The 24,870-nt window shown below is 36.9% G+C and overlaps 1 long non-coding RNA gene across 1 annotated transcript; it reads right to left on the reverse strand.

Moving 5' to 3' along the window:
* Window positions 1-1,720: 1,720 nt before the first annotated feature.
* LOC308495705 lies at window positions 1,721-24,039 on the reverse strand. Its single transcript, XR_013993031.1, has 8 exons — window positions 21,264-24,039; window positions 18,191-18,261; window positions 16,881-17,018; window positions 14,523-15,452; window positions 13,034-13,183; window positions 9,869-9,939; window positions 9,436-9,529; window positions 1,721-1,830 (listed from the first exon to the last, which is right to left on the reverse strand). It is a non-coding gene; the product is annotated as an uncharacterized lncRNA (long non-coding RNA).
* Between the last annotated feature and the right edge of the window lie 831 nt (window positions 24,040-24,870).

Below are 24,870 nucleotides of genomic sequence, written 5' to 3' on the forward strand. Positions count from 1 at the left end.
GCCACTGCACTGCACACTTTAAATGATGGAACTGCATGCTATGTTCATTACATCTCAATGAAGATTGGAGCCAGTGCTTTGGGGTCATGCAACGGTGTCCTTCTTGGCTTTAGATCACTAGCCAGGGTTGAGACATAGGAGAGGTAACAGTATGCCCTTTTATAGAAAAATGATATAGAAAATAAGCTATCTTTTTCACTGCTTGAGTCTGTAAAATTAAGAGAGAAATCAATATTGTACTGCTCAAAGCATTGAGTGGTTTCTATTTCCCCAAATTAAGTGATTTCTGGGTCCCAAACGGATTACAAAGTACCTTCTGTTTTAACCTAGCCATCTGAATATCCATTTCAGATTGATTGGGTTCTAAATCTCCAAGGAAACTAACCTCTCCATTTTGACTGTCATGTAGCATCCTTGTATTCTGAAAGAGGGTCTTCAGTCTGCAGAATTGTAGAAAACGAGTAAGTCAAATTCTTTAAGAGTAAATGTTTAGTAATTATTTAAAGAGATGATATGTCTATCATACAAAATAAACAAATCTATAAATTATGATCCTCTCCTATTTGTTCCAGTATAAGAGTTTGAAAGCATACTAATTAAATTATAATATTAGGTAAGTAACATAAAACAATTGTGATACATATGATACAGACTTCATATTGTAACAATGTAAGGTTCTTATAATTAAAGTATTATTAATATCCACTTAAGATTGTTAGTATCAAACATATTAAATATCAGCTATAAACCAGAGATTAGTATCCAAGGTGAAGAAGAAAAGTATAATATATGTGGATGTTTTGAAAAAACACCAAAATACCATTCGGTGCCTACTGACCACAGTCTACCAGAAGAAAAGAAAGTACGTACCAACAAGAGATCATTCAAAATAGAAAGAGAAACCGGAAAGAAAAATCTGAAGTCTGAGTGGAGGGGAAAGGAAAGGGGCAGGGCTTTAGAAGAAAGGAAATTGGAGAGATAATGTGTCACAGTCTCTTCGAGTCTGTTTTACGAAGAGATCTTTGCTAGCACAAAGTTAACAAAATGAGAATACAAAACAATGCAGAGAAAGACAGTGACATGGGAGAAAAAACACTGAGGAGAATCAGAGAAAGAACTTCATTCAGTAAGCAGCAAGTAAACAGAAAGCAAGCCACGTGCGGGCTTCCCAGACGTTGGGAAAGATTCCATTATTATTTGAGTGAGATGATTACTCATCTCATTCTTTTTTAAGTTATACATATGGTTTGGTATGTATGACATATTTTATAACTGACAAAAAAGTAGAAAGAACATAGAAGCCAAATCAATAACAATTCTGATGTTGTTAAACAATACCACAGATAGGTTTTTAGACATTAAACTGTTAGAATGCTGAAGGCAAGAACACTACGAAAAGAAGGAAAGATTACCAAAGAGAGCACAGACATCCTGCAGAAATAAAGATTCAAGGGAGACCAGGAAGAGTGCAGTTGACAGTATATGCAAAAGACACGGTCATTATAGTTTTAGGAATCATTCAAAAGTAGGTATAATATTTTGGCATTCACACAAGTTTGACTATGCTGTGAGTTTCTGATGTAAATTTGTAAGTAGGATAGCTTTTTTAATTATGAAAATTACAGGTATGAAATACATTTGTACTTAGGTTTTCATAAAGTAAGAATTATAATGAAATAGTAATTAATGGTTGACATGATCTGAAATATTAAAACCTTACCTGGTAACCTCTGTCTCTAATTCATCATTTTTCTTCTTTTGTTGATTCATATTATATTGCAGAGATTCTAACTTCTCATAGTACTTTAATTGTTCCTTTTCATCCTCAGACTTTGGAAAACATTTTTAAAGAAAGTTAATTTTAAAAATCTAGAGACTCACTCTTCTTTCTTTAAAATATGATTCCTCATGAGCTCATGAGTAATATGTGTACACAGGTGTATAAAATGTAGTTGTAGACCTGATGCCAATAAGGACAGAGTTCAAAAACAATGACATTTCTTAAAGCAGCTGAAATGGATTTTACAGTGTCATCATTGGTTTCCTGGAATTTAAATTGCCAAACTTTCTTAAAAACAGAGGCTTTTACATGTAAAAATACTAAGTGTTAAAGAATAGATTTAAATAGTGGTTCTCTTTACATTTTAGTTTCAAGAAATGCTCCCAGAGACATTTTCATCAACATTTCAAGATTTTACAGGGTTTATGGAATCACATTTTCGTATGATAATCTTTGAAAACTTCCTGTGCAGTCCCCCTTACATTGTGATAATCTGACATGAGCATCAGATGAAGACTCTCATTCTCTGTAAGCGTTCTTCCATAGGTTTCAATTTCTCCTTTTCTAGTAAATATTTTTCTCTTTAAAGTTTATCTTCTCTATATTATGTAAAAACATAACTTTTTCTTGATTCCTGTAACTTTTTCTGTCATCCTGTTTTTCTCCTTAGACTCTAACCCTCTTTAATATGTGGTCTCATCCCCAGGTCCATATTTTCGCCACTTATTCTCTTCTTTTACATGAGAGCCTGACTTTCTGTCCTTATAATTGCGCGAAAACATTTTTCAGGGTAATCTCTTTTAGTCCTTGTCCTGCTTTACTTCTCAGCAGCAACTGATAAGGATGCCCACACCCTTTCTATAGTCTTCTCAGCCCAACTCATCTCTAAACAGCAGTCCTGGTGGTCAGGCCTTGACCCTTTTCTATTCCTCTTTTTAAATGCTCTCAGCTCCTTAAATCCCAGTGCTTCAAACCACATTCCCTCATCTACAGTGGCAGCCTTGACCCCTTTACTGAGGTCATCTGTACTTTCCTTTTTCCCCTCAAGCTCCTCATAGACAGTGTCCCTCAACCACACACTCATAAACCATGACTTGCTGTGGATCAGCTCATCTGGTACATTTCATGGGGATTCTTATCACTGTTACTGTGAACATAGCGTTATTTTCAGTTCTTGGCAGCTCCTCACCCTTAGGATGTTGACCAGCATACTTTGTCCTGTTTTTCTCTCAGAATGCATAAGTTTTTTCTTAAGGTTCACATTATCTACTATTCGCCTTTCCATTTTTGTTTGCTCTATTGAATAACTTCCTATTCCTTGGGACCTGACCTGACCTATGGAAGTGTTCTGAAATTCCTTTTGCAAGTACACTCCACCATCTTGTTTGACAGCTTAAGTCAGTTGGAGCTATCCTTTCTTCCCAGTCCAGATGCTTCCTCTCACATTGTGTGAATCAAATATCTTAACCCAGGTACTCTCTCACCTGGGGGGCTATTGATCGAATTCGTTGAAACCTGTCGTAATTAAACTTTTGATTTACAGGGTAGACCTTATGGTGGCTGATAATTCTGTCGAGATCCTAATTACTTCCCCTAGGAACCTATCGTCCCTCATTATTTTGGTATAAGCTTAATCAGTTTTGGGTGTGCTTACAAATTTTTCAATTTTTTGACATTCAATATTATTTTATATTAATTTTAGGTGTACAGCATAGTGGTTAGAATTTAAGTAATTTAACAAAGTGATTCCCCTGACTCATCCAGTACCCACCTGGCACTATACATAGTTATTGTCATAGTATTAACTATATTCCCTATGCTTTACATTACATCCCCATGACTATTTAGTAACTACCAATTTGTACTTTTTAACCCCTTCACCTTTTCGGCCCTGCTCCTAACTCCTCTCCCATCTATCACCCTAAATTATCTAGTACTCATCTGATGCCATGTGTTGTTATTGCAATATCATTAATACATTCCTTATACTATACCCTGGATCCCCATGACTACTTTGTAACAACCAATTTGTACTTTTTAATCTCTCCCCTTTTAACCCACTTCACAAACCCCCTTCCAGCTGGCAACCAACAAAATGTTCTTTGTATGTATGAACTTTTTTCTGTTTGTTTGTTCTGTTCTTAAATCCCACTTAGAAGCACAATCACAGTGCATCTTTCTCGGTCTGACACACTCCACTCAGCACTGTACTCTCCAGGTCCATCCACACCGCCACAGATGGCCAGAGCCCATTTCCTTCTGTGGCCAAGCAATATTCCATTGCATACATGTATCATCTCTTCTTTATCCATTCATCCATTGATAGGCTGCATGCACATCTTGGCCATTGTAAAGAATCCTGCAGTGAACATATTGATGTACACGTCGCCTCGAATTGGCATTTTTCGGTTTCTTTGGATAAATACTCTGAAGTGGGATATCTGGGTCATTCTTCAACTCTTGTGATAGCCTTTGTTTAAAAGTCTATATTGTGTGATATAAGTATTGCTCCCACAGCTTTTTTTTTTAATTAATTTTATTGGGGTGACAATTGTTAGTAAATTTACATAGATTTCAGGTGTACAATTCTGTATTACATCGTCTATAAATCCCATTGTGTGTTCACCACCCAGAGTCAGTTCTCCTTCCATCACCATATATTTGATCCCCTTTACCCTCATCACCCACCCCCCACCCCCTTACCCTCTGGTAACCACTAAATTATTGTCTGTGTCTATGAGTTTTTGTTTCTCATTTGTTTGTCTTGTTCTTTTTGGTTTATATACCACATATCAGTGAAATCATAGGATTCTCTGCTTTTTCTGTCTGGCTTGTTTCACTTAGCATTATTCTCTCGAGATCCATCCATGTTGTCACAAATGTTCCTATATCATCTTTCCTTAACGCCGAATAGTATTCCATTGTGTATATGTACCACAACTTCTTTATCCATTCATCTATCGAAGGACATTTTGGTTGTTTCCATGTCTTGGCCACAGTAAACAAAGCTGCAATGAACACTGGCGTACACGTGTCTCTATAGAGAAATGCTTTTATATTTTTGGGGTAGATACCCAGGAGAGCGATTGCTGGGTCATATGGTAATTCTATTCGTAATTTCTTGAGGAACCTCCACACTGCCTTCCATAGCGGCTGCACCAGTCTGCATTCCCACCAACAGTGTATGAGAGTTCCTTTTTCTCCACAGCCTCTCCAACACTTGTTACTATTTGTTTTGTTGATGAAAGCCATTCTGACTGGGGTGAGGTGATATCTCATTGTGGTTTTCATTTGCATTTCTCTGATGATTAGCGATGTTGAGCATTTTTTCATATGTCTATTTGCCATTTGTATATCCTCTTTGGAGAAATGTCTCTTCAGGTCCTCTGTCCATTTTTCAATTGGGTTGTTTGTTTTTTTGTTGTTGAGTTTCATGAGTTCCTTGTATATTTTGGATATTAGCCCCTTATCAGAGGAACTCTTTGCGAAAATCTTCTCCCATTCAGTTGGTTGCCTCATTATTTTGTCAATAGTTTCTTTTGCTGTGCAGAAGCTTTTCAGTTTCATATAATCCCATTTGTTTATTTTAGTTTTTACTTCCATTGCCTTTGGAGTCAAATTCATAAAATGCTCTTTGAACCCAAGGTCCATAAGTTTAGTACCTATGTTTTCTTCAATGCAGTTTATTGTGTCCGGTCTTATGCTTAAGTCTTTGATCCATTTTGAATTAATTTTGGTACATGGTGACAGATAGCAGTCCAGTTTCATTCTTTTGCACGTAGCTATCCAATTCTGCCAGCACCATTTATTGAAGAGGCTGTCTTTCGTTCATTGTATGTTTTTAGCTTCTTTGTCAAAAATTATCTGTCCATATTTATGCTCCCACAGCTTTTTAAATTTTATTTTGTTTTCATGAAATATCCCTTTATTTTCAGTCTCTGTGTCTTTTGATCTGAAGCAAGTCTGTTGTAGGGAGCATATGTAAGGATCTTATTTTCTTATCCTTTCAGCCACCCTGTGTTTTGATTGGAGAATTTAATCTATTTACACATAAAGTGATTGTGCATAGATATGTAGTTACTGCTATTTTATGATTGATGTTTTTGTTCTTCCTTTTTTGTTACTTTTAAAGAAGTCCCTCTAATATTCCTTGTAATACTGGTTTGGTACTGATGAACTCCTTCAGTTTTTTTTTTTTTTCCTCCAGAAAGCTCTTGATCTGTCCTATGATACTAAATTATAGCTTTGCTGGGTAAAGAAATCTTAGTTGTAGGCATGTCTTTCATCACTTTGAATATTTTGTGCCAATCCCTTCTGGCCTACAAAGTTGCTCTTGAGAAATCACCTGCTAGTCTTATGGGTGCTCCTTTACAGGTTACTAACCGCTTTTTTCTTGCTGTTTTAAAAAGTCTTTATTTGCCTATAAACTTTGGCATTTAATTATGACGTATCTTGGTATGGGCCTGTTTGGGCTCATCTTCTTTGAAATTCTGGGCTTATATGTCCATTTCCTTTACCAAGTTAGGGAAGTTCTCAGTCATTATCAAGTACATTTCGAATTCCTTCATTTCTTCTTCTCGTAGTACCCCATATGATAATGTTGGTATGCTTGACATTCTCAGAGGTCCCTTAAACTGTCCTCATATTTTGGATTCTTTTTGCTGTTCTGACTGGGTATTCTCTGCTACCGTATCTTCTAAATCACTCATTCGATTCTCTGCTTCATCTAGTCAGTTTTCATTCCCTCTAAGACATTCGCTTTTTCAGTTATTTTATTCTTTACTTATGACTGGTTCATTTTTATGTTTTCTATCTTCATTTTTATGTTTCCTATGTCTTAGTGGAAGTTCTTCTTGAGGTCCCTGAGCATCCTAATAACCAGTGTTTTGAACTCTGCATCTGATAGATTGCTTGTCTCTATCTTGCTCAGTATTTTTCTGGAGGTTTCTTCTGTTCTTTTATTTGGCATGTTTCTTTGACTCCCCATGTTGGCTCCCTCCTTCTGAATGTTTCTGTGTATGAGGTAGGACTGCTGTGTCTCCCAGGCCTATTTGAGTGGCCTTATATAGTAGGTGTCCTGTGGGGCCGTGTGGCACAGCCTCCTTGGTACCCAGAGCCGGGGGCGGCAGCTCTGCCCCTTGTGTGAGTCCTCTGTGCTCTCCTGTTGTAGTGCAGCCTTGGCTGCTGTTGGCATGTCAATGGGAGGTATTGATGCTCAGACTGTGTGGTTGTGAGGACTGACCACGACTACAGTGGAGGAGCTGTTTTGCAGGGGCTGCCCCTATAGAGCAGGATTTGCTTTAGCAGGGCACTGGTGTCTGCCCTGTGTACACTTTGGTTGTGTCTTTCTGGGAGGCACCAGAGCGGTGATGCTCCTGCTCTGTCCAAAGATGGCCACCAGGTATGTCAGCCCTAGGGACTCCTAGAAGTGGCCCGGCCACAGGCCTAGTTCAGCCGCAGCCTATGTCCTGCAGAGGGCCACCTAGCTTGACCACAAAGCAGTATGCAGATGGCGCCACCTGCACCGGCTTTGGAGGTGCCTCAAGAGTTCCAGTTATGAACCACAGCCAGCTTCCATTAGTGCCATCTTGGGTCTACACAGCAAGAAGTAAAGGACAGCTGAGGCCACATAACGCTTGTTTAGGTTTTGTGAACCTTTGAGAGATTTTAGGCAAGTCTGCAGCATGAGCCAAGACAGGATGTTTTTTTTTTGGAAAAGTCACTGGAAGAAGCTTGGGTTGGCTCTCAAGTTAGGTGGGGCAGGTTCTCAGGGAATCACCAGGGTGGGGTGGACAGTGTTAGCCAGGTTGATGTAGACTCAAGAGATGGAGGCCGTCTATGTCTCACACTGCAACAGGTGATGGATCAGTACAGAAACAATGGATTCCACAAGCACCTCTGTGTGGGAAGAAGCTCCCCTCCAGCCATCACCCTAAAGGCAAAAAACTTAGTTCCTCCCCTTATATCCCTGAACTACTGCCCAGTGTTAGAGTTCAGGGCAAATGAATCTGTCAGTTAGTAAGCCCATTCCAAGCCCTATAAAAGAATCAACTGGGACTCTAGCCACCCTTTTCATCTCACCCAACCAGAATGACCAGTGGTTTCCACAGCCAGAAGCTATGGGGACATCTCTCTCTAGCATTGGAATCCTGGGCTAGGATGCCTGGTGTGGAGCTGGGACCTCTCACACCCCTAGTGGACCTCGACAAGCAAGATATCCCTCTAGACTTCTGACAGTAGCACAAGGGTCTGGCATCAGCTCGTTCTGTTTTTCTGCTCCTCCTACCAGTCTCGAGGTGACTTCTTCTGTATGTCCCTAGAGGTAGGACGACTTTGGTTGAGCTAGACTTCAGGTGATGCTCAGTGATGATTGTTCTGTAGTTTAGTTGTAATTTTGATGTGGTCGTGAGAGGAGGCAAGCATGGCATTTACCTACTCTGCTATCTCGACCACAAATCCCCAATTTTTCAATTTTTGATACCTTAATATAATAGATTTCTCTATAAAGCTGTGATGTGACAACTCATGGAACTCACATTCATGTAAGACTCCTTATCAACACATTATCATGTCACTCATATGAAAAGTATGTTAGCAACATAATGTGACTTAATTGACAAGAAGTCTAGACAAAAATTTTTTTTCAAAGTTTCTTTGGCCACAAGAAGGACCATCAGAACAATCTTCTGTTTCCCTTGATGGGCATGACTGTCTAATGAAATTGCTTAGACCTGGCTACTGTGACTGAAAGACACCAGCTGGAAGGTACATCTATGTCATTGGTCCACCTCAGGGGTCACAATGCGATCTTATGATGAGAAATCCTAGGGAGCCTCTCCTACAGAGGACAGGAGGATGGCAGAGGAATGTTGCTCTGCTTAGGAAAGATAGTGACACGTTTTTCACTGTCCATCAGGAAATTGTCATCCTGGATGACACATCAATCTTTTCTGACATCGAACTGTTCAATCTTTAAAAGCGTATGATTAACTCAAGTGAGTGGAAAAAGATTAGTTTCTAAACTTGCAAAGCTAGAAGCACTATGTTACTATGTAAGGACTTGATTGGGCATTCATTTCTACTTTTACACTGCCATCTCTTTTCTTTTTCAAAATCCAACAAGGAGAAAAGTATATTCTTTTCAGGAAACATTTGCCTAATGACCCAGTATTCGTTAATGATGAAGAAAACAAATTAGAACATTAAAAGTAATTCATTCTCCAAATCTCACTAAAGGGTTTAGATTTCAAGGGAAATTTAGAATTCTGGATCAAATCATTACTCAAATGCCTGGACTCAAACAGATATTTGTAGTCCGATGTTTGTGGCAGCATAAATAGCAATAGCCAACAGTTGGAAAAACCCAAATGTTGGACAAACGAAAGGATAATTGAAACATGGTGTATGTCAAATATTGCCTTTAGACTATCACAATCTTTTTCTATAAAAATCTTACTACAAAAATCATTAATTTTATGAACTGAGATTTCTTTCTCTGTGGAGAGGAATTACGTTACTCCCAGCAAGTAGTATCAACATGAATACAGTACTTTTATTAATGAGACTGTTCTTATTGTCTAAAATATCCTTATATGGTACTATGACAGACATAGAAATTCCTTTGCAGTATGACAGAAATGAAGAGATTCACTTACCAAACTTGTACCTGACAGGTGCCTGTGAAGTTGTTCGATTATGCCCATTAGCTTTTGAATTGTCAGTATTAGGTCAGTATTTTCAGCTTTAAGCCTAAAGTGAATATTTTGACATAATTATTCTCACACATTGACTTTAAAGCATACCACATAATCACTGAACAAATATCTATGGTGCAACTACATAAAATCTTACAATTTGAAAAGCGCATGATTTGGCAATTGTGCTATTTTTCTAGTTGTGAATTTTGCATAATGTGCAAAATTAGAGATAATGTACACAAATTATTCTTTTCAAGGTAGCTCAAAGCTGACATTTTGACCCAGGTTCACACTCATGTGTTTATTGTTATAACTGATCTAATGGTCATACTACACTACACATCTGCTTTATAAATACTCAAGTTATTTTCTGTGCTGCTTTAACTTATACTTTTGCACGTGATCTTGCATCTTCTCAGTGCATCGTGCATCCTCTGGATGTCGAGCTCCTGCTTCTTGCAGCTAAAATAAAGAAAAAGTTATGTTTACTGATGATCTATGACATCTGACAATTAAGTTCGCAAACCTGTTGCAATGATGTTGCTCCCCTTTTTTTATATATATGTGAGGGACTGTTCATTATGAATTTCTACCAACTGGACACACAGTTAACCAAGTTTACTCTTTGGAATTGCTTAAAAGATTGTGTGAAAAAGTTAAGACGACCTGAACTTTTAGCCAACAACTCATTGCTCTTGCATCACGACAATGCACCAGCTCACAGGGCACTGTGTCTGAGGGAGTTTTTAGCCTGTAAACAAATAACTGTATTGCAATACCCTCCCTACTCACCTGATCTGGTCCCCAGTGACTAAATATGTCATTATCCAAAGATAAAGAAAATATGGAAAGGAAGACTATTTGATGACATTCAGGACATCAAGGGTAATATGATGACAGCAATGATGGCCATTCCAGAAAAAGAGTTCCAGAAGTGCTTTGAACTGTGAACTAGGCGGTGGCATTGGTGCAGAGCTTCCCAAAGGGAGCTTTGTGACCGCAGTGATATTCAGCAACGAGGTATGGAGCACTTTTTCTTGAATGAGTTCTCACAATTATCATACCTTGTGGTACAAATACCCAAGAAATCAAACATACTGTATTCCAAGCATCCCATCAACTCTAATTTTAAATATTCACATAAGTGAATTACCAGGCTAGTCCAGTGATTATGAAAGTTAACAGGCTACTCTTGGGGGCAGTCAGATAGTCATGGAATAGTTTGAGGGGCAGTAACTAAATAAGAGCCAAAATGCCTGGGTTTTTATCCCAAGTCCACCAGTTATTAGCTGGGTGACCTTGAGCAAAATACTTAAATTTTTTGGGTCTCAGTTTCTTCATGTATAAAATGAGACAATAGTGGCATCTACCTCACTGGGATATTGGGAAGATTAAATTAGGGAACATATGTAATAGAAAAGGACATGGCACACAGTAAAATCAAAGGGTTTGCAGTTAGCATTATTGTTGCTGTATTTTAGGTTCTAATAAAATTTGATATTTTACACAGATGGGATGCGAATGGAAGTGGTCTCTTACACCAGTTACACTGAAATCATTCATCAAACTATCAGCAATGTCAAAAAATGGGGAGCATTAAGCCCAGAATATAACCCCAGTACTAAAATCCTTTTACCAATTCCAAGAGCCAACAGTACATTTTCTCTGCTTGTAATAATGTATACGTTCCTATGTACACTCAGTGTAGTCCATAATGAGTATGGACTACAATGCAAATACCACCTCCTGGATTGAGCATACAATTTATATGACCGTGAGAGGCAGGGTAAAGCCACTGATATGGAAATAACGGACTCTAGTGCTAAAGCCAACTTTCCAAATCAATTCCTTCCCAGCAACTGGTTCTGTGGGGATGTGTCAGAACTCAGAGGAGCAGATGGAAGCAGCACGCTCTGGCAGATCAGAAAAGCCGTCCTCCGAGCTGTAGTTAGAATGTGCTATCGACCTGTACACCCTGGCTGGCTGCAGACAGGAAGGGCTGGCTCCCTTTTATTTCAGTTTTTTATTTTTATGGACAGGGGGAACATGAGCATTTCACTGAACAATTTTCTATTGGAGATGTGCTTTCAGTTTTATATATAATTGTGAGAAATATTTTCAGAATAAAAGTTTAATTATATCAATGTCTCCAAGGGGAAGTATTGGTTTGGTATAAAATATTTAATTTTATCCTAACAACTGTTGAAGAAAACATTTTCAATTTATGCAAGGATAGGTGCCATCACATCAAATACTATTTCCCCTTAGACAAACTTATACTTAGAAAGACAGAATTCTCTCTCATGAAAAATTGAAACTATGTCAAATTTAGGGCTTGATTGCTCTGCACAGACTATCCGACAAGTGCTGAGGAACACGGGTTCAATGAGAGTTCAAACAGTCAGAGAAAGCTTCATGGAGAGGCCAGATTGGGAGCCAGAAATCCGGGGGCAGGGAAATCAAAACACTGGCTCCCACCATAACTTGTAAACTCGTGTTCATAGCAGAATTATTAACAGCCAAAAAGTGGAAACAACACAAAGTTCCATCAGCTGATGAATGGGTAAGTATTTTGTCCACAAGGTGAAGCAACATTGGGCAATAGGAAGAAATAGCTCACAACTGATGTGTGCTACAACACGGTGGAACCCTGGAAACGTGATGTTACGTGAAAGAAGCGAGTCACAAGGGACCTCACATCGTGTGATTCCATTTACATGAAATATCCAAAGTAGGCAAATCTACAGAGACAGAAAGTAGATTGGTGGTTGCCTGAGGCTGGGAGAGACAGGAAGATAGGGTGACAGCTAAGGGATGTGGGGTTTCTTTTGGGGGTAATGGAAATGTTCTATAATTGTGGTGATAGTTCCACATCTCTCTGAATGTAACAAGAGATATTGAATTGTATATTTTAAATGGTGAAATATGATATGGGGATTGCATCCCAATGAAGATTAAAAAACACACAAATATAGTGAATCTGGATTATTTTCTTAATTCTCTATTGTGGGTGTGCATACTATAATGATCAACATATTTCTACACTTTTACAATATTTCAAAAATGAAAACAAAATGAAGGAAATGCCTACTTCAACTGGTTTGTATACTGAACTTTCTGTACAAGTTAGTTTGAAGTCCATGAAATATATACCAATGCTGTAACCATTTACAAAAGTGATGATAAGAAATAAGACAAATTTCTGAATCGTTCTAGTAAGCATTATCTTCTGATTTTAAATGGCTGCTTCATCCTGGTAATGGAGATATCACTACAAAATATTGTTTAGTAGGAAGAAAGTCTCTCGATTTCTATGAGGAATGCTGCCTATTTCTCAACGTTACCAAGGGTATAGATATAAGAAAAAACATACGTTGCAAATAGCAGGATGGAAGCCAGAGTTTAAGGAAGAAGTGCATTATAAAGATAATAAAATTATAATAAATTAATTACACCGAAAACACAAAAGAAAGCTGCCCTTGAAAATCAGGGTCTTAAAACACTTTATATTAATCAACTATAGATGAACTGTTGACAGGTTACATTTCACACATACCTGACTCCTGATATGCTCTAATGTCTTGAAATCCTGTGTCTCAGCTTCTGAATTCATACGGTAACGTGATCTATCCTCCAGTGAAGCCTCTGACATAGACAGTTTTTTTGTGGAGTCAGGTAGCTCTTGTTGAAATCGTCTCCCAAGCATCTAGAAAGATGATTCTGTTAGTGATCTTATAATCACATCTATTAAATTATGTTAAAATTTGCTAACTCTAACATATTAATATAATATGTAACTCGAAAAAGATCACCCCATGCATCAGTTCACCTTGTTTTCTTCTTTTGGACACAATTCTGTCTACTGAATCTGGGTAAGACACAGAAGGTGTTATCCTGCTGCCCACTCACTATTACGAAGGTTACTTGAACAACAGATTCAGCCCCACTCTCCACTTCCCCTGATGAAGCCGCAGAGCTTAACAATCTACTGACATCTCAAGGGGAAATTGGTATGTCGGTGGGACTAGCGGTCGTCAAGTATACATTGTGGAATGTTTTCCCCCTTTTTTTATCACAGGCTTAAATTGACTTCACAGGTCCTCACATATGCAGTCCACTGCTCACAACCTTCCAACAGATTCCTGTATCTTAGAAGAAAAGCAAACTCATTCCAGTGGTCTTCATGGCCTGGACCTCCCTTCCTGCTACACATGAATCCTGCCTCCCCTCACTCGTCTGAAAATGGAGACCCAGTGCCAAATTAATAAATCAGAGACTGCTAAATTCTCTTTGAAATGGACAAACTTATGTCCAAATGATAGTAAATGGGCCTTGCGATGAGAAAAATGAATTTGTAAAAATATTCAAGGACAATTATAGATAGCAATGGGAAGATTAAATCAAGTAGAGTTTTGATAAAACTCCTCACATTTGTCCCAAATTATGATTTAATGAAAAATTAGCTGCCTTTAAAGAGGTCACAGGTCCTAAGAATACATTATTTGAGACTGAAATAGTTCCAATTTATATCAAATTGACATGAATAAAAACAAAATTATACCAACTAAAATGTGGAAGAAACTACTGAGGGAAAGGGACAGCATCTACACTTCAGTTCATGTGGGAAATCTAGAATTAACTCTCTAGGTAATCCACTTAATTGAACCTCTATCTCTAAAAACTCAGTTTGCATAGGAGCATTTCCATTTATCTGCTTCATAATGGTATTACAATGTGGTAACAGAAAGATGAAAATTATTATTGTAGCAGTATAAGACTAAATCATTCATATCAATATGTATCTAATAACAATTTATACCTTAAAATTTCATAGTCAACACAATGCCTTTACTCAAAGTAAAGCACCTCACAGGTCTAAGTTTTGTTTGCTGGATACAATGTATGCTTTTAAGCTGTTAGAGCAAATACATTTGTAATCTATATATTTTTAATATTCTGCTAGATTCAACATTTAGCCATCATCAAATATTTGAACATTGAATTTTCTTTCAGGAAATGTGAAAACTATCTTTCTGGATACTTACCTCTCTTTCTGATTTATCGTTTTCATACTGGCACATTCTTCCTTTCAAGTGATTCAATTTGCTGACTAACTCCTTATGGCTCTCTTTCACCACTGGATCTTGTTTTTCACATTCAGCTTGACGCACTGTTCTAAGCCCCTGAAGCTGCTCTTCAATATTCATTCCTGACTTTTCATTATTGTCACTTTTGTGGAATGCATCATCCAGTTGCCTTCGAAGAAGCATGTTTCCACTCTGTAGGTCAGATCTTTCCTCCTTTAGGGATTCCAGCTTTCCAGTATACGGGTTCAATTTTTCTGGTTCCCTTTGATTCATGTGTTCAATTTCCTCCTCTTGACACTGAGTTTGGTTTAGGTCTTTCAGTACAGGTTCAGAAACCAATGTCCTTTCTCTGACATCATATCTTGCGTGAGGGAGCTCAGTGTCTAAGCTATTGGATTTACTTCCAGCTTTAGGAAGTTGCTGAGAATGAATCTCACTGTTTTCTTTTAGGTTACACATAGCAAACCCGATGTTGTCCACGAAATGCAAGCATTTATCTCTTAATTCCTGGAAAGAATTTTGTAGGGGTCTTAATTGCTTACTAAACTCATGATGATGGTCGGATTCCGCTTCTGTTTTCAATCTTTCTTTGCTTTGTCTTTCATTCTCCAGTTGAGAGTTCAGCATTGTATTCTCAGCTGTTGGGACATTAAGCTGTCTGTTATATTCAAATACTGTTTCTGTTAGCGTTTCGTCATTCTGTTTTATTGTCTTTTGAAGACGGTCCTTCTTTTCTTTTACATTTGCAGTGTCCTCAAAGTATTTTTTTTCCATTTCCTGCTTCTGAGTTATGAGTGTGTCCCTTTGTAGTCTTAGTATGGCGATTTCATCCTGCAACACGTGATTTTCATGCAACATGTCTTTTGCTTTTTCGTAACTCTCAGAATCCTAAGTAAAACAAAGGAGACTTGTAGCTAGCACTCAATGAAATGACATATCATGATATCCTCTGAAATTAAAGAAGAACCTAAGTGTTTATATAATGAAAAGGTTGCAGTACGTGGATATCCCACTGTAAAAATACAATGCTGAATCCAAACCTCCAACTTTATACGAGCATAAATTCCCCAAAGTTAAAAAAATAATAATATAAGATGCTGAATCCATGAAAGTGAAAAAGAGAATTTTAAAATCATCAGAGAATTTTAAGAGTCTCAGAACTGGAAAGGCAGCAAACCCAGAAGGCATCAAATAGAAGATTAAGAAGTCTGACTACATTTTAAAATAGAGGTCACCGTGTGAATATACACCTATCCCACAGTAAGAGTATTCACTCTGCATACATTTGGACTGATTACATTTCCTAGAATTTTTTTTCCCAAGAATACTCAAAAGATATTCTACTTTTCTAATATTTTCAGAGTCAGTTGTAAGATGAAATCTACTAATCACTGATAAATCTAGGCATTACGCTAAGCACTTCTTTATACATCAATGAACTCTTCGTTATCACAATTTCAAATAGAATGATTACAAAGATGAGCAAGTTCAGGATTTTTTCCCAGGACTTTGGACTCTACAATAGGGTGCTTGCTGCTCTTCTAGTGTAAATATATAAATTCAAAAGAAGCCTTAGATTTCAAAAAAAACTCAGGGTAAATAGGCTAAAAATTATAGAGCTCTTCTTAGAAAATAGAAAATTATTGTTAGAAAATATTTGCTGCTGCTTAAGTGTTGTTTCCTTTTCATAATGTTTAAAGGAGAAATAAATGAGAAATAGGGGAAAACACACTGACTTCTTTGAATAAAACACTCACCAATAAATTATCACTAAGTATGCATCATGGCATACAATTTTCTTCAAAAGTTCCTAGCACTGAAATAGGACTCTACTTGGAACAAATTGTTCCTTTTCTCAAAAGTAGGAGAATGAGATCTAAAAGATGGTCTCTGCACTGGCTATACTTCTACTCCTTACAATCAGCGGAAGTGAAAACTGACCTCTCTACTAATACAGCAAGGGGATGAAATCACTGCCTCAAATTGAAACTTCTGTTATTAGTAACAATAGTTTTGAGATTGTAGAAAGCTCATCGATCCCTGTAAAAAGTATTGAAAACCTCCCCTTTAGATGACACATTGGGAACGTCACTACTTGACTGTTGGACATAAAAGGATTTCAATCAAGAATATAATTTATTGCAATGGACCAAAAATGTCACTCTCCCTAAAATACACACACACACACACACACACACACACACACACACACACACACACACACACTTTTAAAATCCTCTACAATTCCCATATGTACAACATTGGTTTTTAAAATATGTACATACACACATATTTGAAAATGACTAAACAAAATACCTCAGAATTCATTTTCTTAAGATTTATTTCTGTCTCCTTTTGTTGTTGAAGGCAATTGGTCAGAACTGTGTCATGTAATATTTTGTTGTCCTGTTCTCGGGAAAGTGGCCTCTGAGTGTTGTTTTCCTCTTGTACAACCTAGAGAATCGAATATGAACAAAGAAAAATTAGAATATAACTGAAATTTAACTGTTAAAAATCTTAATCTACGTTTACTTACTCCCAAATTATCGGACTTTAATTAGAAAGTGAAAAATAACTTGCCTTAGTCTAAATTAGAAGAAAAACATGAATCCGCAAAACTAATTTTGTCACTGTTTGAACTAAACAATTGGTTATATGTTAAATCCACCCAAAAAATGAAACAGTAGATGATTTTTAATGTCACAGAGGCTTTCTCATTTAAAATAGTTCACCTCACCATGTCTTAAATAGTGAGCCCCTACAGTGAATTTAAGAATATCTTTTAAAGATTAATAACTGGAGAATAGGCAAACTTTAATTAGAAGCCCACATCATTAACATCAATCAGTAAGAGAAGTAAATTCCTAAATATTAATTCACATTATACACTATGAGTGTTACACATTGTGTTATACATTGATATAATTATCTGTTGCATCCAATTCTAACTTATTCAATACCCACTAGTAAGAGCAGACAAAAAATTAAATCATATTTACTGATTTCCTACACTGAAAGGAAAGATATTAGAAAGTTACTGTTTGTGTCCTAACAACCAAAGGTCCCATCCTGAGAAGATGTGATTCTCTTAAAAAGCAGTTGAGTTGAGTGCATGACCCCATTCTCTCCCTGAATGTAGACGCAGAGTCCATTACACAGAGGTCACAAGGAAGAATCCATCTCTAACCTTGGCCTTAGTGACCAGCCATACGGAACTGCACATTTTGAACCCCTGAAAATCATGACTCCTTTCACGTGAGCCTGAATCAGTGGCCATCATTTTTACATGGTTCATAATTTCAACTGTCTCATCATGTGATTCAGTATTTGATGTTACTTTCTTTTTTATTTAAGGGAGTTATAAAAATTAAAGGAGCAAACAACATTCAGGACTTTATTATTATTTTTTTTGCCTCAATCCAAAGATAAAGTTGAGCTATGAATATCTATAGATTCTAACAACATTTTAAGTTTTGTAACTAGTTCAAATGTTATAAATATCATTCAGTTATGACCTTTTGACTCTAAAAGGCTAGCATGGAAGGTAATTTCAATTGGACTCTATTATATTATTAAAGCACAGAAAACCATATTATACTAGAAATTTAAAATTAAATTTCACATACATGTGTGTAGTTCTTTTCATTTCCATCAAGCCTCGCTTGTCCTTCCTCTGATGTCATTCCTAGGTGTTGTCCTGCTGACAAATCTATGTATTAGTTAAAACGAACTACTTAGAACAATTAGATAAAAGCTATAATCTTTATAAATACAGAAAATAACATCTTATCAACTGAGACTTCAAATTAAGCGTCATCTTTTCCTGAATATTTACTTTACTTAAGAAATACTTCTAATTAGCTAACACTTCTAATTAGCTAACAAACCATTTGGGAAATATGAGATGTCACAAAGTGAAAGGCATACAAACATGTCAAAAATTCATCCACAAATTCATTCAATGAACATCGATAGAAAAACAATCAGAAAAAAACCCTACAATTTAGAAATGCAGTACAAACACATCGAGTTGCACTATATACTCTGTTCTCTACCTCGTAATATACCTTTTGAACAACACCCTAAGATTCAACTGCAATGTCATTCATTGTTTCCAGAATGACTTACTTCTGATGCATTTATCAGTGTACACCCTTCCTTATATCTGAAATGTTTTCCTCTACTATTCTGAAAATTTCTTTTCACCTTTGAGGATTCAGCACTGGGGTTTAAGGAAGAAGACAGAGAAGAGGAGACAGACTGCGGACACAGCTGAGATTCCCATCACTGCTGGGAAAGTCAATTCTAAAATATATAAAGCCATAGAAAATCCAAGAAATATTTGATTGTTGGTTTCGGAAGGTGCTTTTTCATTTACAATACATACAGTTTTAACTGATACTTTTGAATTCAGAATATAAAACTAAAGCTAAGAAACTATGTTTTGTTTCACTAGGCAACCTTTAGGTCTTTATGAAGTTTTCCCATCTGGTCCTAATGTTCTAAGTATAATTCTGCTGCCCACTCCCCAGAGTATGCTAAATACTAGTCTAAAGGAAATCACGCTTTCACCTCATTATCTTTCTTATTTCCATATGTTATTGTGGTTCAGGAAGAATGCCAATGTCTTGCTAAAAGTCATTCTGTTTGGCTGTTAAGTTCCATAAACAGAGTAAACATGAAGTAGATTTTGCCACAAAATGACTATTGGAAAGTCAGAACTACGATCAACCTACATAGAGGTGGGCTAGAGTTGAACACTTTCTGTTTCTTTATTTCCTTCTTTGCTTTCTCTGTTTTCTGGTAGCTGTGATTCACTCAAGTCATGGAGCCTATAATTACATAACAGAAACACACCTACAATCTGAGTCTCTAGTTTATCTATTACGGTCATCTGTCCAAACTCTGTGGATGCTGACAGAGTTTTGCTCATGGAGTGTGATGCAAATGGCCTTTTATCACCAACTTTCCAATCCCTGCATCTTTGACCAGTTTCATGATTGGAGGTCAAAGAAGTAGAATCCCAATCTGAATTCTGGGATTAAGTTTTCATTTATCAGGATGTAAAAATAACACAAAGTTGACTATCTTGTAAAACTTCCTTTTTCAGAGAAGCAGTCACACGTCCTCTTTTCCCCCAAACACACTATTCCTTCAGAATACATTTTATTTTAGGTGTCCTACACTTGCCATTTACATAGGTAAGTTTAATTAACTATTGTCACGCAGCAATTTCTATTACATAATGTGTTTCCAATTAAATATTTCCTTCTTAATAGTTAAGATGGTGCAGGGTATGCTTTTTTTTGTTACTGTCAAAAGTTATGTGTAACCACTTAAGTTTAAATATGCATGACAAACATGGGTTTACAAAAACTTTTAATGAATCGTACTACTTCAAATAAGAAACTATTTATTATAAGAAAATGGTCTTTTCTAAATGCTCCAATATCTTCAGAATTCGTTTTTAAACCTTAGATAAATAGATATTCATATGACAAATTACAGTCCTGGGCGACCTTATTGTTTCCAAGGAAAAATGGGATCAAACTGGGTCCCCATGAGCTCCAAAGAGTACAGGGCACCATGAGACAGAAAACAAATACATAACAAAACATTTTCCTTTTGCTTTTTAAACACAATCTCAGCTTAAATCTATGAGACAAGTGAAAGAAAACCACAACAACTGTACAAGTGAAGCTTTAAAGCCTCTTTTATCACTTCACATCCAGGAAGCCCGTACATCATTTAAAACGGTGGTTTCCAATGTCATGTGAGAATCCGTGAAGTCCCAAGGTCTGTCAGTCGAGGGGCCCGAAAAGGTCAAAGCTATTTTCACAGAAAGACTGAATGTCATTTGCCATTTTCACTCTCATTCTCTTCTAAGTGTACAGTAGAGTTTTCCACAGCCGTGATATCACAGCTCTGATGGTGACATCATAGCTCTATGGTTACTGGGTCGTAGCTCCAATGGCTCACGCAATGCATGACTGTGTGTGCTCGTATTTTAAATTGTTCAGTTTTTATTTCTAATATTGTAACTATCTATGGAGACTACCGACTTAAAAATATTCTTTGGAATTCTCAATAATTTTTAATAGCATAAAAGCATCCCAAGGCACAAAAGCTTCAGAATGCCTTTTTTCAAAGATTGTGTCTACCAAATATTCATTATCATTAATTACTTCTCCCATTTTTAATAATCGAAGACACGATAGGCGCACGTACACACATAGCCAGTGTCTGCTCAGCAGAACATCTGGTTGGCTTAAGACCATCAGTGTCACAACACTAAGAGGAAGTAAAGTTAAAACACAAATGACATGGTAGCAACTGAGGCTTACTTGGGTAAACGTCAAAATTCAAATGACCATTTGAAACGCTGGAAGTATCTTCCAGTTTGATTATTAACCTCTGAGAACCCCTATTAAGTACAGGGGTTCCAAACTGGGACATTTAGGATATCGAAACAAGAGGAGAAACATTTTAGTGAAGTCACCCTTTTAAAATCTTGTTTTCTTATTCCTGTCGATGTCTTTTTTCTCAAACATCGATACCAACAATGACATCACGTTGTTTATGTGAAATACTTCAATTAAATTTGTAACAAAGGAAAGTAAGTCTGAATAGAAGACTGTGAGCATGTCAAATGTCCTTGCGTACTCCTTCCCAAAATTAAATTGGTATTACACAGTGTACCTGGTCTGAAGGGTTGCACATCGTCCATTCCTACAGCTCTGTTAGGAACAGGATCTTCCACTTCAATGCTCGGCTGAAGGGGTTAGGAAACAAGATGATTAGTAATTAATGGACACTTCACACCATCTCTAGTTAATAATTCAGGATGAAAATGTTAAAGTTATCACCTCCAAGAAAAGGATTTTTTGAAAAATATGTGTTTAAGCATATATTAGGTTCGTGCAAACGTAATTGCAGATTTGCAATTTTTTTTAACCTTTTAAACCTCAATTACTTTCACAACAACCTAATACTTTGATAAGTGTACTTGATATAACTGTTAAATATTTCTAATGACAGATTTGTTTTTTAGTGTTAAAACAAGATACTTGCTTGACATGGTAAGAACCCTTGGTGTATGTCCAGTTGAGTTTAGACAGAACATTTTAGAACCTACTTCATCTATGTCAACAAGAGCTAGGAAAAACCGAACTCTTATTGGACAAAAAATTTGATAGAAAAACATGATTGAACCAAGTGGCAAAGAGATAAGAAAAACTTTTCATTAAATTGTGTTTCAATAAATGATAGGAAAAATGTTATATATAGTTATGCAACTTTTCAAAAAAGTATAATAATTTCTAATCAGGGAAAAATAAGAACATTTATTTATTATAGTCATCTGAAATGTACCAGACACTTACTATGCACATTTTATTTCTTTTCCACCCAAAACAACAAATATGAAAACAGTTTGATGATGGTTACCCCACTTCCTGCTTGGTGGCCATTCCAAGACATTAGAATGAAATGATGAACAGATGTGATCCATTGTTGTCTCTGCCCAGCAGGTTTTGCTCCTAGATCTTCACATGACTGGCTCCTTCTCATGCTTCACTTGGCCGTTTTTGTCACCCTCAGAAAGATCTTTCCTGACCACCGAAACTGCACTCCCACTCCTATTCCAACTACAACCGTGCCCCCCCCATGACAATATTCTCTAACCCAGCATTCTCCATTCTCTTTAAATGACCCAGATATAGTGACTTACAATGGACTGTTCATTTGTTTTTCTGCTCCTACAGCTACAGCTGAACCCCTGAACTTCCCCATTCAGTGTCTAACTGCCCAGCACAAAGCTGGTATCTAACTAGAAATTTACTCAAGGTGAAACACTGAGCTCGCACCAACAGAGCCTCAAGTACCGAAACACTACACATCTACAGGGTATCGCCTATCACAGTCTCCTGAAGTTTAGAATCCCCCAGATTAGAAATCCACATGCCCCTTCTAACTTTTCCACTCTATTCTTGACACTACTGCCATTTGATTGTCCTTCAGGTTTACAGAAAGTGTCCTCACCATTTAGTAAGTCACTACGGCCCACTGTGATCATTGATTTTATATTTCTATAGCTCCCTTTACACTTCGCAAAGTGTTTTCACATTTGTTACCACATTAGTTCATTCCACATACTGAAAGGTAGGCATAAGTACCATTACGACAAATGAGGTCACTGACATCCGACAGGTTAAAAAGAAGTTTCCCCAAGATCCCACAGCTAGTAAGTGACCGATCCAGGATTCTAGTGTGTTCTTATCGTCAAACACAGTGCCTACACCAGTAGGCTGCAGTTGCCTATATCAGAGGATCACACCTTTCTTATATCTTTCAACAGCTGTCATCTCACATTGGCTCATCATTACATTGTACTTCTAGTACTACGAGTACGGTCGCCATCAAGTTACTCAATGCTTGCTATTTTAACTGAACACGACAGTTGTTACATATTAAAGCAGCACTCAGCCAAATTGTTGTTAGTGTAATCCAACATATTATTAGTATTCACCAGGCTTTTCCTACTGTAGAAAATGTCCTTGCGGACCTATTTGACAATACAAATATAATGATACTTTGATATCCCAGACATTATGTTTCCTAGTTCCAAGTTACAAACAAACCCTACTATCCAAATTCTTTCTGAATTTCATTAGGATATTTACACATCCACAAAAACCACAAAGTCATGCATTTGGGCATAGTTCGAACTGGAATAACTTTAATTTTTAGGTAAAGTTAACTTCACAACCCAAACCGATTCCTTATGACTTGGAAGCCGACGTGTTTTATACTATTCCCAAGATTCTGTAGCTATTGAGTTACCCATCCAGGATTCCATTCTGTTCTTTCCTCAAACACAGTGTCTAGACCAGTAGGCTGCAGTTGCCTGTATCAGGAGATCACACCTTTCTTATCTCTTTCCACAGCTGTCACCTCGCATCAGCTCATCATTACTTTGTACTTCTATTACTACAAGTATGGTTGCCATCAAGACACTCAATGCATGCTATTTTAACTGAACAAGACAGTTGTCCTGTATTAAAACAGCGCTCAGCTGATTACTGTTAGTATAATCCTACGTATTATTACTATTCACTATGGTCTTTTTTCATTGGAACGGTTTCTTGCAGATCTATTCGACATTACAAATATAATAATACTTTGATGTCCCAGGCATTATCTTTTCAAGTTCCAAATTATTAAAAAATAAACACCCTACAATCCAAAATCTTTCTTTCTGACTCATTAGGACATTTGCACATCTACAAAAACCACAGAGTCATGCATTTGGGCATAGGTTGACCGGGAATAATTCTTTAGCTTTTAGGTGAACTTAACTTCACAACCCAAACTGATTCCTTATGACTTGGAAGCCTTAGTGTTTTATGCTATTCCACACTGACTTTCTTAAGTGACACTTGCAAGTTAGCAGAATTGTACTACGCTATCTTATTATATTACGCACATAGCTAGTTTATTCATTATAGGATAAACCATAAAAAATGATTTGTATGAGGAAATGCAGAGGCGAGAAAGTAAAGTCAAAGCATACCTTTTTCATTTTAACATCACTCAATGGTGATATTTAAAATAGTAATGATAATAATAATAGTGTAAGACAGTACCTCAGAATCCCAAGGTGATTCTTCATCTTCATCTTGTCCTAATCCTAATGATGACTTTATAACTATAAAATGTAGTCACAGGTACATTAATGTGAACATATATTACTATGCATTTTAAGTACACATTCAGTCGTGCTTATTTCCATAAAAGTAATAGCAGAAAAGAATTCAGGGGAACGAAGCATTTGCAAGAAGAAGCAGTTGTTAGTAGTGGGGATACTTTTGCCCAAAAGATAGGAAAAAATGCTTAAAAGAAATGAATATCACATTTGGATCGACACATGTTAGATTTCTTTATAGCAGAGCTTAAGCTAGAAAGAATTCATAGATAGTCACTAAATTACCACTTATATTATTCTGGTGTGCTCCATCAACACAAGTCAAATTACCATTGTTTGCTTGGTCTTGTGGAGCACTTTCAATAATATCCACACGATTTTCTCTTTTTCGAATGGCTGGCTTGGTTGCTTCTTTCTATTAAAAAAAGAAAGAAAAAAGAAAAGAAAAACCCAACTTCAGAAAACATCCTATTCATTTACTCATTGACTCACTCACTCAGTCCATCCGTAGGTAAGACAAGAAAACTTTACTGTAGCCGTCATAGGCACAGACCCAGGGGAAGCTGGAAATAGAAATGAAACATTTTGTCCTACATTCTAGTA

Source organism: Rhinolophus hipposideros (genome assembly GCF_964194185.1).
Source record: "Rhinolophus hipposideros genome assembly, contig: HAP1_SCAFFOLD_53, whole genome shotgun sequence".
In the NCBI taxonomy this organism is placed as follows: domain Eukaryota; kingdom Metazoa; phylum Chordata; class Mammalia; order Chiroptera; family Rhinolophidae; genus Rhinolophus; species Rhinolophus hipposideros.